The following is a 12,581-nucleotide window of genomic DNA, read 5'->3' as shown; positions in this document are numbered from 1 at the left end:
AAGAGAACAAGATGGTTGGTGCTGGATGGCAACCATGGATTGGTGTGCAATATCGACGTAATCATTATCGAGAACGAATTCAAGGTTTATTCTTGAATTGTATTGTGTTACCAGGAAAACAAAAATTTGACATAAAATATCTAAAGGTTTCTAAGGACGGGTGACCTGGGCTGTCTTCATCCATGTGGGTCCAGAGGTTGATATTTATTTTTTTTAAGATTTTTATTTTATTTACTTATGACACACAGAGAGAGGCAGAGACATAGAGGGAGAAGCAGGCACTTCACAGAGAGCCAGATGTGGGACTTGATCCCAGGACCCCTGGATGAGGACCTGAGCCGAAAGTAGATGCTCAACCACTGAGCCACCCGGGCATCCCCCAGAGGTTGAAATTTAAAGTCTTCTTCCCGAGGTATATCTCCTTTCCCATCATTCTATACTGATTGATGAATATATTCACTCTTCCATTCAATAAACAGCAATTAGCACCTACCATGTGTTAGACCCTCTGCTAAGGACTAGAAATTGATGAAATAAGTCCCGCCCTTACCATTCTGCCTAATGGGAACAGTACACAAGCAGATATATGTATTACCACCTTGGGCTAAGTCATGAAGTGGTACCTCCAAAACCAAGAAGAAAACCTGCAACCTAGGGAAACCACACTTAACTTAGTGAATAAAATATAATTTCAATGGATACCCCAGTTATTTCATTTATTAAAATTGAAATATAAAAATTTTCCTTCCCTGGGTTTAGCATTTGGCTTAAGCATCTCTGTAGAGCTGGCTGCAGCTGTTTGTAACACTTCGAGAATAGGATGCTTACTGAGAGATGGGTGGTTATTAGGGCTCTTCCTCTGGGGAGCTCTGCATTTCTGAGACCAGCAGTTTCTTGAGGGCTAGGCATAAGGGAACAATCATGTGGAAATAGAAGCAGTGAGTTCCAGGTGCATCTGAAGAAAGGCCTTACTGTGTGCTTCCCTTGATACAGTAGCATTGAAAATAATAAAATACTTTGGAATAAACTTAACCAAGGAGGTGAAAGATTCATACAGTGACAATCACAAGACCTTCCTGAAAGAAATTGAAGAAGATACAAATAAAAGGAAAGATATCCCATGTTCATGGATTGAAGGAATTAATATTGTAAAAACATTCATACTACCCAAAGCCATTTACAGATTCAACATAATTTCTGTCAAAATTCCAATAGCATTTTTCACAGAAGTAGGAAAAGAATCCTAAAATGTATATGGTACGATAAAAAAAAAAAATAGCCAAAACAATATAGAGAAGTAGAGCAAATCTAAAAGCATTACACTACCTGATTTCACAAAGGTATAGTCATCAAAACAGCATGGTATTAGCATAAAAACAGACACATAGACCAATGTAGAGCCCAGAAATAAGCCCACTCATATACAGTCAATGGATATCTGACAAAGAAGCCGAGAATATTCAGTGGGGAAAGGATAGTCGTTTCAATAACCGATATTGGGAAAGCTGGATATTCACATACAAAAGAATGAAAATGGACCCCTCTCTTATACGACTCACAAAAATTAACTCCAAATGTACTGAAGACTTAAATATAAGACACAAAGTGGTAAAATCACTAGAATAAAACAGAGAAAAATCTCTTTGACATTGGGCTTGGCAACAACTTTTTGGATATGACTCCAAAAACACAAGTAACGAAAGTAAAAATAAGCAAGTGGGACTACATCAAACTAACAAGCTTCTGCACAGCAAAGGCAATGGTCAACAAAATGAAAAAGCAACTTATAGAACAGGAGAAAATATTTCAAGCCATCTAGCTGATAAAGAGTTAATATCCAAAATGTATAAGAACTCATATAATTCAATAGGGGGAAAAACGGTTAAAAAATGGGCAAAGGATTTGAATAGATATTTTTCCAAAGAAGACATACAGATGGCCAGCAGGTACATGAAAAAATGTTCAACATCATTAATCACTAATTTTAAGGAAATGCAAATTAAAACCGCAATGAGATATCACTTCATGCTTGTTAGAATGGCTATTTTCAAAAAGACAAAAGTCAAATATCAACGAGGAACTAGAGAAAAGGGAGCCCTTGTACACTGTTGATGGGAATGTAAACTGGTACAGCCACTATGTAAAACAATATGCAGTTTCCTTCAAAAATTAAGAACTAGCAACTGATCCAGCAATGCCACTTCTGGATATATATCCAAAAAAAAGGTAAAAATACTAACTCAAAAGATATATGCATCCCCGTGTTCATTGCAGCACTATCTACAATAGCCAAGACATGGAAACATGTCCTGAGTGTCCATGGACACGTGAATGGATCATACACACACACACACACACACACACACACACATATACACATTTATGATTATCAAAATTATTGTCAAAATTTCAGTGGCATTTTTCACAGGAAGAGTCATTATTAGCCATACAAAAAAGAAGGAAATCATTTTCCTGCTACTTACAACAATATAGATGGACCTTGAGGGCATTACACTAAGTGAGATAAATCAGAGAAAGACACATATACACTGTATGAACTCGCTGTGGGATCTAAAAAAGTTGAACTCATAGAAATACAGAGTAGAATGGTAGTTGCCAGAGGGTGGGATAAAGGAGGAGATGTTGATCAAAAGGTACAAACCTAGTTATAAGATGCATAAGTTCTAGGGATCTAATGTATAGCATGGTGACTACAATTAACAATACTGTATTATACTTGAAAGTTGTTAACAGTGTAAATTGTCATAGTTATGCACATACGAAAACAGTAGTAATTATGTGAGGGGATGGAAGTGTTAACTAACTTTATTGTAGTAATTATTTTGCAATATATATCAAATAATCACATAGTACACCTTGAATTTCATGTTATATATCAGTAATATCTCAGTAAAGCTAGGGGAAAACATATATATAAAATCAGATATTTTATATGTATTTACTTATATTGATATATTTTATGTACTATATGGGCTTTCTAATATGTGATATATATAATTTCTTGTATACATATGAAAAACATTTTATTTCATTATATTCCATTTCATATAAAATATTTAATTACACACATATACATATATGTATATCACACAGACACATATATTCTAATATATAATTTGTACATAATTTTAATATAACATACATTTATATTATAAATATAATTTATATATATTTTTAAAATGATAAAAAATAACTAACTTCATAGAACAAGCCCACACTTTTTGCTACCATGGCCAACAAATTAGTTTACACACCAGGAATTAAGCAAACAAATAAATACATAAGGATTTCGGTAGGCAATTTTCTCACTGTTGGAGAAGGGAATTACACATTGGAAGAAAGATTGGAATAGACTCCAGTAATGTGGCTGGAAATTAAAGGTGATGGTATGAAATAATTTGTACTTTACATAGATAAAAAGAAAAATATAAGTATAGGTATATGTGTGTGTATATGTTGATATGTTTCCTAGTTCTGTCCCCTGAGAGAGTCTAAATGCAATAGTACCACAGTAGCTATGAACACACCTAACACTCGAACTTTGATATTTAAATACCATTTTCCACTGAAAGGAACTATGGCTCCATGGTGTAGTGGATGAAACTGGAATAATTTGCTGTGCAAGAAAATAAGAAGGTACTTAAAGAATTATGGAGACATGTCAAAAGAATATAGGAGCCTTGAGGGGTCTCCACTGGCCAAATCTAGAACAATATAAGCATCAAAATAAATAATGACAGCAACAAGTTGCAAACTTTGAGTAAAATAGAAATCAATGAGTTCATGGTGGTAGAAAGAAAAAAAGGGGAAAGGAAAGCTCTACCAGTAGAATACAACTAATAGATGAAGAAAAAAGATAGGATTAGAAAATCACCATTTTGCAACCATCATTGTAACTGATTCAAGCCAGAATCATCAATGGATGCTAAAATTTGCGAGTAAAAGTTTGATGAGGAACAAGATATTGACAGTCTCTATGTATGTCCCCAAAATATTCATTCATTCTCAATATATTATTAATTATTAATTAATAACCACAACATGTTTACCAATAAACATGACAGCTATAATACTTGGGAGATACCATCTTAATCAACTGGCAAAAGTTCACGTAAGTAAAAACTGGTGATGGAGAAAACCAACCTCATGTTGCCTCCTGATATAATACAGTGAGAATAATACAATGAGAACACGGCAGCACTTCTTCTACATAAATATATAAATCACGAGGAAACAGCTGACAAATGCAAACTGAGAGAAATTCAAGTGACTCGTGTGTACTCTTCAAAAATGCCAAGGTTATGAAAATAGATTCTCCTAGGTTAAAAGTCACTAAGAGACAACTAAATGCAACAGGTGATCTTTAATGGGATCCAAGACCTATAAATGACAATAATGGCATAACTGGTGTAAAATTCACCAGTGGACTTCGTTAGATTAAATTGGATCAATGTTATTTTCCTGATGTGAGACTGTACGTGGTTATTTAGGAGTTTCCTTGTTTTTAGAAAATACACACTGATATATGACTGGATAAAGAAGCATCACATTCGTAACTTACTGTCAGATGATTCAGAAATGTTAATGCCTTAAAGAATATGAGGGAGCTCTTTGAACTATTTTTTGCAACTTTTTTGTAATTTATAATGATTTCAGAGACACCTGAGTGGCTCAGCAGTTGAGTGTCTGCCTTCTGTTCAGAGCATGGCCCCGGGATCAGGGATCAAGTCCTGCTTCGGGCTGCTTGCAGGGAGCCTGTTTCTCCCTCTGCCTATGTCTCTGCCTTTCTCTCTCTCTCTCTGTCTCTCATGAATAAATAAAATCTTTTTTAAAAATGATTTCAAAATAAAAGTTTAAAAAAATATATCATAGTATAATTGTTCTTCTTGCAAAAAAAAAAGGAAACAAAACAACAATAAAAATCACCTTCACTTTCAAAAGTGTTCACCATAGATTTTCTTTAAAAATCAGCTCTCTGTTAACTGTACTGAAAATATGATTTGATCTACTATTTTGTGAATATACACAATAATGTGATTCAGCAAGACATTTCATTCATTCACTCAGAAATTATGCGGTATACAGGATCTTTCCCAAAACTCCTCTAAAATATAAAATGAAATATATAGGTAAATTCCTAAATCTTTATTTAAGATTTTATTTATTTATTCATGAAAGACAGAGAGAGGCAGAGACACAGGCAAAGGGAGTAGCAGTCTCTCCCCAGGGAGCCTGATGCGGGACTCGATCTCAGGACCCCCGGACCAAGACCTGAGCCAAAGGCAGACACTCAGCCATTGAGCCACCCAGGTGCCCTTCCTGTGTCTTTTGATTACCTCATTACCAAGTGAGGTGTTGCAGGAAAGTATGTAATAGAATCGATCAAACCTGGTGACAAATTGAACAGAATGAAAACAAGTTGGCAATTTAGTTGCAATGATTGTATTGGCAGGTGAAGGTCAAAAATGTGATTAGTGTCAGTGCATCTGGTGCGTATGTGCATGGCAATGACCTCAGGGAGGATAAGGGCTTTGGCACCACGTGGCCTATTTCCTAGGGCTGTGAATTTGTGACACTTGACAACTGATGTGCTTTTCTTAAGACCCCCCCTCCCCACATTTTCTTTTCCTCACTCTGTAGTGCAGTCTTTTTTTCTTTTCCTGAGAGTTAAGGCCTATTTTCTTTGCACTTTGACAATAAAAAAAAAAAAAAAAAAGATTCTCAGTAAATGTTGCCTCCTGTCCAATCTTGAGAGAAAACTAATGTCAAAAATGCAAAACCATTTTTTGCCACTAATGAGGCAAAAATGGTTAGGTATTTTGGAAAAGGATCTTTCTCAAGGGATGGCTTGAAGGCCACATTATCCATATCACTTGGGGCATTTATGAGAACTTAGCAATAAAGATTCTAGGACCCCACCTCCGACATCAGTTGAAATTTCTAAGGATGGGATCAGGGAATGTGCTTTTGAATAAAAATTTGCATTGGTTTGCAAACCGGCCTCTAAATGGAGAGCAAGGAGACTGAGAAAAGAGGCAGGCCACTCCAGAGCGGTAGGCAACAGTTCTAATAAGCAAGGGGACTTACATATGAGGCTTGTCTTGAGCAGCCACAAGATGAGTAGATCTCTGCACCCGCCTGCTAGAATCTTAAAGTTTCTGTAGAGGCCTCAGCAGAGCCCAGCCCACATACCCAATCCAGATGGTCTCAACAACACATTATTCTCACTAGGCTGCATCCTTGAAATGGTTCCTAGTGCAGGAACAATGGATGAAGCATACATTCCAAGGACAGAGGAAGGGATGAGAAGCCTCTAGTTGTCCACAACCAGCTTGAGGGCCAAACAGTGGTCATGTCTTCTCAATTACCTCCTCTGATAGTTTGTGACTGACCCACAACCTGTGGGATGCTTCCTTCCTAGAATACCTAGCATTTCTGTCACTACTAATTACATAATCTCTTTCCCAGGAGAGGGCCATAGGAGGCAAGCAGATTACAACATGAAGTGGATTTCATGATGATAGTTTAGCACTTAATCTATGGCTTTGAAAAACATGTGTCTGGGAAAGGATGTGTTTATTTCATGGTGCTGGAATGATATGGTCTGAAACTCAGAAGTAATGTTAGGTCAGAACGGAATGCTTATTTACAAAGCCCCGGTGCTTTAATAATTAGGATGCAGGAATATGCGTGTATATATACAATACACATGAAAGAAAATTTATATCAACAATAAGTTTTTAAAAACCCACACCAGCCCCAAAATAACCATGGGATTCTGTTCACACCAATTGTTTGGACCAAGCTTCTTCACCAGATTACCTCAGAGACGCTATTTCATATAACCACCATCCAGATGTTGTGGTCAGAATTGCCACAGAATAGGCAACTGCTTGTGTGATGTGACTTGAAATATTCAATAGGTCCCCTAAACTAAAAATACCTCCTCCCAGCACTCTCCTGCTAGGTGCTGGGATTCCTATAGTTTATCAAAGTCAGTTACACACGTTTGTTTAGGACCATGGTAAATGGCCAGGGAGGTAGTTCAACAAGAAGGATCCTTTATTGAGGCAAAATCTGTCAGTTACAAACTCTATCAAAATTCCCAGCCACCAAAGGTCACAGGGAACCCAAAAAAACAACATTGAACATATAACACCCTCTTTAAAACACGGCAAAGCTTTCTTCTTAAGAAGAACCATATTTTGGGCAGCCCTGGTGGCACAGAGGTTTAGCGCTGCCTGCAGCCCAGGGCCTGATCCTGGAGTCCCGGGATCGAGTCCCACGTCAGGCTCCTGCATGGAGCCTGCTTCTCCCTCCTCCTGTGTCTCTGCCTCTCTCTCTCTCTCTATGTCTATCATAAATAAAATATTTTTAAAAAGAAGAAGAACCGTATTTTAATCCATTAGAGGCCATTAGCAGTTGTTTAAGAATTGGGGCTCAGCTCACAGGGTATTCTCTGCCCCCTTCAACCTTGTGTTTGCCCACTCATTGATATCCTGAAGAACATAGAAATAAAACTTGTGCCATTTGCCCAAGCCAAAGCCTGAGCAGATAACCCTGTTTTTCAAAACAACAGAATTGTATCCTCTGCCCAAAATAAACTTTCCTGCAATGGCTTTTGCCCCTTTTCACACCATCACCCAAGACTCAGTAGCAGTTTTCTCATTAATCTGTAGAACATTTTCATGACCCCAAAAAGTTCCTTCTTTCTCCTTTGTATCCAGCCACCTCCCTCCACCCTTGTGAGGCAGCCATCAGTCTGTTTTCTGTCCATATGGTTTTGCCTTTCCCATAATGTCATATAAACAAAATCATACAGTACACAGTCGTTTGTGTCAGGCTTCTTGGCATAATGCCTTTGAGATCCATCCACAATGGTGCAAGTAGCCTCGTCTGTTTACTTTCACTGCCAGCTAGTGTTTTCATTGTATGGACATACCACATTTTGTGTATCCATACTGGCTGTCTTGATAAGTATCACACTTCTGGTATGCTCTTCTCCCAGGAGGACAGGACCCATTTGAAATTTACTGACCTGTAGAACATAAAAATAGACTCTCTAACAGACACTGTTTATTGTCTACCAAACCTACTCCCTGTGCCATCCCCATCTCTGACCCCTCTCTATTCTCTACTTCTTTGCTGGCTTCCTCCACTTTTGTCAGCCTAGTCCCACTTCCACTAGAGTGGATCTTCATTAGACTACACTACTCGTGGGAGTTCCATTTCTGTGGCCATGTTGTAGAGTTATGACCAATGAGACTTGATGGAAAATCTGCTGGGGGTTCCTGCAATACTTTGGGGAATCAGGGCCAGAGATATGACCTAGGTGGAAGTTAAAGCCATGGAACTTAGAGAATTTTCTGTAGCAGTGACAGACATCAAAACAGGTTCAAAATTGGGAGAATCCTCCAAGCATATAATTTGCGTTCACTACCCGTACTCATACACACACATATATCCTGATACAAGCCCATGGACTCCTCCTACTGAAAATCACTCTTCTAGTCCTTCTTAAGAGACTTCCAGCTGGAGCATCAGGAACTAAATGGATTTTAACTTGCATCTCAGCAAGATATAAGTGTGTCCACTAGATTTAATATACATGCAAGCAAGCAGTTAGCATTTAAAATACCCTGACTAGAAATGTTATTCTAAGAAGAGGGTTGCCCCAAGCTGATCTTCTCTCCATTTGCAAGAAAGAATTATAAGATAGATCTTTGAGTTCTTTGCCATTAACTCAAAATGCCTTCTCATTCCTACTTCTCTCCATCTGACCTCCTTTCCTGAAGAAGTCTCTCCTTTCTCCCTCATTCTCTGCAACGGACCTCTGCTCCATCATGCACATTCAGCCATCAGCCCTCCTCACCAGCCCCACCTTCCACCTTCACCTTCCCCACACTGTTGACATCACAGCTCTCCTCTTTATGAAGAACATGGTTATTCTGCAGCAAACCGGGAACACAAGAGCAACCAAAATTAATTCCTAAAGGTCTGGATAACAGTGCTGCTGAGTTGTCTTAGGTATGTCTTGATATGTCTTGGGCATGGGTACCTTGGTCTCCCCTTCTCCACAGTCCTAGACGGAATGGCTTGCAAAGACCTGGGTCTGAATCAACCGGTGTTATGGGTTTTCCTAAACTTAGGACAACTAGTTTACCACATTAATGCAAGGGCAGGCTGCCTGTGTAATATTTTTAGCCTTTCTATGTATTTTGAGTGCTGCTAATTTTACCAATGAAAAATATTTCTAATGTGCATTGTGCTAATTAATAGACCCTCTGGTGTTGATGGGATATAAAGATAACTGAAGCTGTGTTTAGTAAGCCCACCTCCCTTCCCCATACACATGGGCTTCAGAGGAGTCTCTAGGAACTCCCTAAACTACTCCCGGAATAGGCACTCCTGACTAGGATATTTTAAATATTAGGCTTATCTGTTCATTAAATATCACTAACACATGTACATCTTGTTGACATGCAGTTTAAAAACACAAATTCCTCATCCCCAAAGTTCTGTTGAATCGGAAATTCACAATGGAGCTAAAAATCAGTGAGGTGCCATGCTCTCTGGGTAATTTGGGTAGTTCAGATACAGCTGAAAGTTTGAGGACTCCTGCTGTCCTGGCCCCTACATGTACTCACTCTGGAAAATCTAAACAAGTCAAGGAAAGAACCAGCCCTCATTCTTCTTCCCTTCCAAGTTTCAGACTATGCTAGAAGCCGCGCACAAGTTGGGAACAACTCTGGAGGATTTACGAGACACAAATGACAAAACCCACTCCTTTCCTTATCTGGAGTTCCCCAAGCTTCTCCAGGCGCATGACCACAGAGGAAATGGGCCCTTGTCTCTTTCCTATTTACCCCAGCACTGGGGCGGGTCATGGTTTGGTTAGGAACATCCTTTTTTGGGAAAAAGAAAAATTATTCTCTAACCAAGAAGAGGAAAATTTGAATAAATGTAACTGCTTAGAATCCACAGCTGTCCTGTACCTTAGGTGGGTTTCAAACAAATCTTTATCATAATAACTCCCTTCCCACTTGTTTGCCTTTCATTTAAATATCTTAAAATGTGGTAAAATCGTATTATCCCCAAAAAATAGAACTGATGAAAGTTAAGATTAAAAACTAATTGCCAGGGGGAAATTATTAGAGTGCTTAGTTTTGAGATGATGGGTTGTTTAATAGAATTGCGTACCAGGAATGAAAACTATTTCATGTAATGGAAAAAGATCGAGGTTTAAGAAAATATACACACATAAATATTTATACTGAGAGAGTATTTTTAAGTAGGAGATTTTTTTAACTACTGTATCAACTCAAATGCGAACACAAAATTATTTTAGGGTAAATCAGATCCCTGTTTGTATCTTTTCCCTTGTAATTAAAAAATAAAAGATCTCAGCAGATGTGCTGACGACCAATCCCAACTTAAAGCCAGGGGTGGCCTCAGATTCCCCCTATAGCACAGGCTATCCAGGGTGTATGGACACTGGGTCCTATTAGGGTAGAGGGAGGGAGGAATGGGGTACCAGGCAGTCTCCTAACCATGGCCAAACCAGTACTGCTGGCTCACAATACACCCAGGGGATTCACAGGCATCTCTTAGACTCAAAGCAGCAGAAATCAGGTACAAAACAAACCTTGGCGGTATATCCGCTACAGGTGAATACAGGTGAAGGTGTCATGAGGGGGAAAAAGAGCCGTGAGGGGAGAAAGAAGGGCAGGGCTTCCATCAAAGGGTTTCCCTGACACACACCTTTCTCTCCTCTACTATCTCTTCCAAGTCGAGTCTCCAAGTTTTCCCCAGATAAAAGTGGCTTCACATTTAATTGCTCTTATTCCTTAAGTAATTTTGTATCAATTTAAAAATCTGACAGGTATCTACTCTTAAAGGCATGGTACCTATTTTCTTTGTGAACATAAAAATGTGCTCAAGCAGAAGAGCAAATGGAAGTGAAACATGTTTAATCATGAAAACAGTAGTGTGTATGTCTAGATTCTTTTTTTCTGTCGAGACATTGATATCACATATTTTTTAAAAAAAGAAAACCTGTTTTTATAATTGGGACATTAAAGACCCAGAAACAAAAAGAATGGATTCTTTTAAGAGAAACTAACTGGCGAAATGTAAGAAACACTTGTCAGCTAGGAGGGACCTGTGTGAGTGAAGGCTCAAAGCCAAGCCAGAAGAAAAAAAAAATACATGATCACTTAGGGTTCCCAGCATGAAAAACAAGCTCTCCAAGCAGAGACAAGACAAGTGACACCTGGAGTTGGTATCTTGGTGAAGGTTTCCCTAAATCCATCCCACCCACCACCCACCCCCAGATAGGAGGTAGCCTGTGAGGAATGCCACAACCCTGCTCCCATTGCCAGGGACTGACTTAGGATAGCCTGAATATGGACCATGACTGACAAACGACTTCTCCATGACCATGACATGACTTCTCCTCGCTTCTCTGAAGAGACATGGGAATGGATAATCCCTTTGCTTCCACTAGGCATTGTCTCATTGGGATGTGGTCCCTAGAGCTTGGCAGTCAGCTGGCCTGAGGACCAAACCCACTCACAGGGGAGAGCAGGATGGAGAGTCTCAGAGAAGCAAAGCCAGGGCATGGGTGCCACCTGAAGCCTGTCCTGACTCTGTTCTTCCTGTTACATAAGGTAATGAGCTTCCCAACATTGAGCCAGCGTGAGTCAAGACTTTGAATTACTTGCAGCAGAAAGCTTCCTTACAGACACAGTGGGGTTTGGTAACCCCAAACAGTTCTAACAAGCAGGTAAACTTGGCAATTCAAGCAGGTAAACTTGACAATCCATTTTTATTATTGGTAGATATTTGGGGCTGCAAATGACAAAATGCATGACGAATAGGTTTTAAACAACAAGGATAGTTCTTGATCTCTCCTATCAAGAAATAAGTAGGCACTGGGTGTTGTTCAATTTGATGACAAATTGAATTTAAATTAAAAATGAAATTAAAAATTAAAAATTAAAAAAAAGAACGAAAAGAAACAAGTAGGTAGGTACTTCTAGGCTATCCATCCAGTTAGACTTCAAAATGAAGTTAGACTTCATCCTCAGATAGCAATGTCAGAAAGCTGGTAGGGACACATGGAATTGTTGGTTTTTTTGTTTGTTTGTTTGTTTGTTTGCTTTGTTTAGTTTTTCACGTCTCTATTTTGTCCAAGAAAGAAAATTGCTGAAGCCACTTAGCATACTTCCTCTTAAATCTCATTGGCCAGAATTGGGCAGATTACCTGGCCACCCTCCCTTTTTTTTTTTTTTTTAAGATTTTATTTATTTATTCATGACAGGCAGAGAGAGAGAGAGAGAGAGACAGGCAGAGGGAGAAGCAGGCTCTGTGAAGAGAGCCCGATGTGGGACTCAATCCTGGGTCTCCAGGATCACACCCGGGGGCTGAAGGCAGTGCCAAACCGCTGGGCCACCGGGGCTGCCCAGCTACCCTCCCTTTAATAAAGTACCTTGGTGGTGGCTTCCAGCATCTCATGGAGGTGGCTCTGTCAGGCAGGAGGACATGGGAGGAGAATGACT

General features: G+C 39.1%; 1 protein-coding gene across 1 annotated transcript in view; it reads right to left on the bottom strand.

The window, feature by feature from the left end:
* RGS6 (regulator of G protein signaling 6) overlaps nucleotides 1–12,581 on the bottom strand; it is a 580,135-nt gene that overhangs the window by 559,444 nt on the left and 8,110 nt on the right. Inside the window, exon 5 of the mRNA XM_049113649.1 lies at nucleotides 7,964–8,059. The gene's annotated coding sequence lies outside the window, so the exon portion shown is untranslated. The remainder of the gene's footprint in view (nucleotides 1–7,963; nucleotides 8,060–12,581) is intronic.

This window comes from Canis lupus, chromosome 8 (assembly GCF_003254725.2).
Source record: "Canis lupus dingo isolate Sandy chromosome 8, ASM325472v2, whole genome shotgun sequence".
Classification (NCBI taxonomy): domain Eukaryota; kingdom Metazoa; phylum Chordata; class Mammalia; order Carnivora; family Canidae; genus Canis; species Canis lupus.
This window is presented reverse-complemented; position numbering and strand designations above follow the sequence as displayed.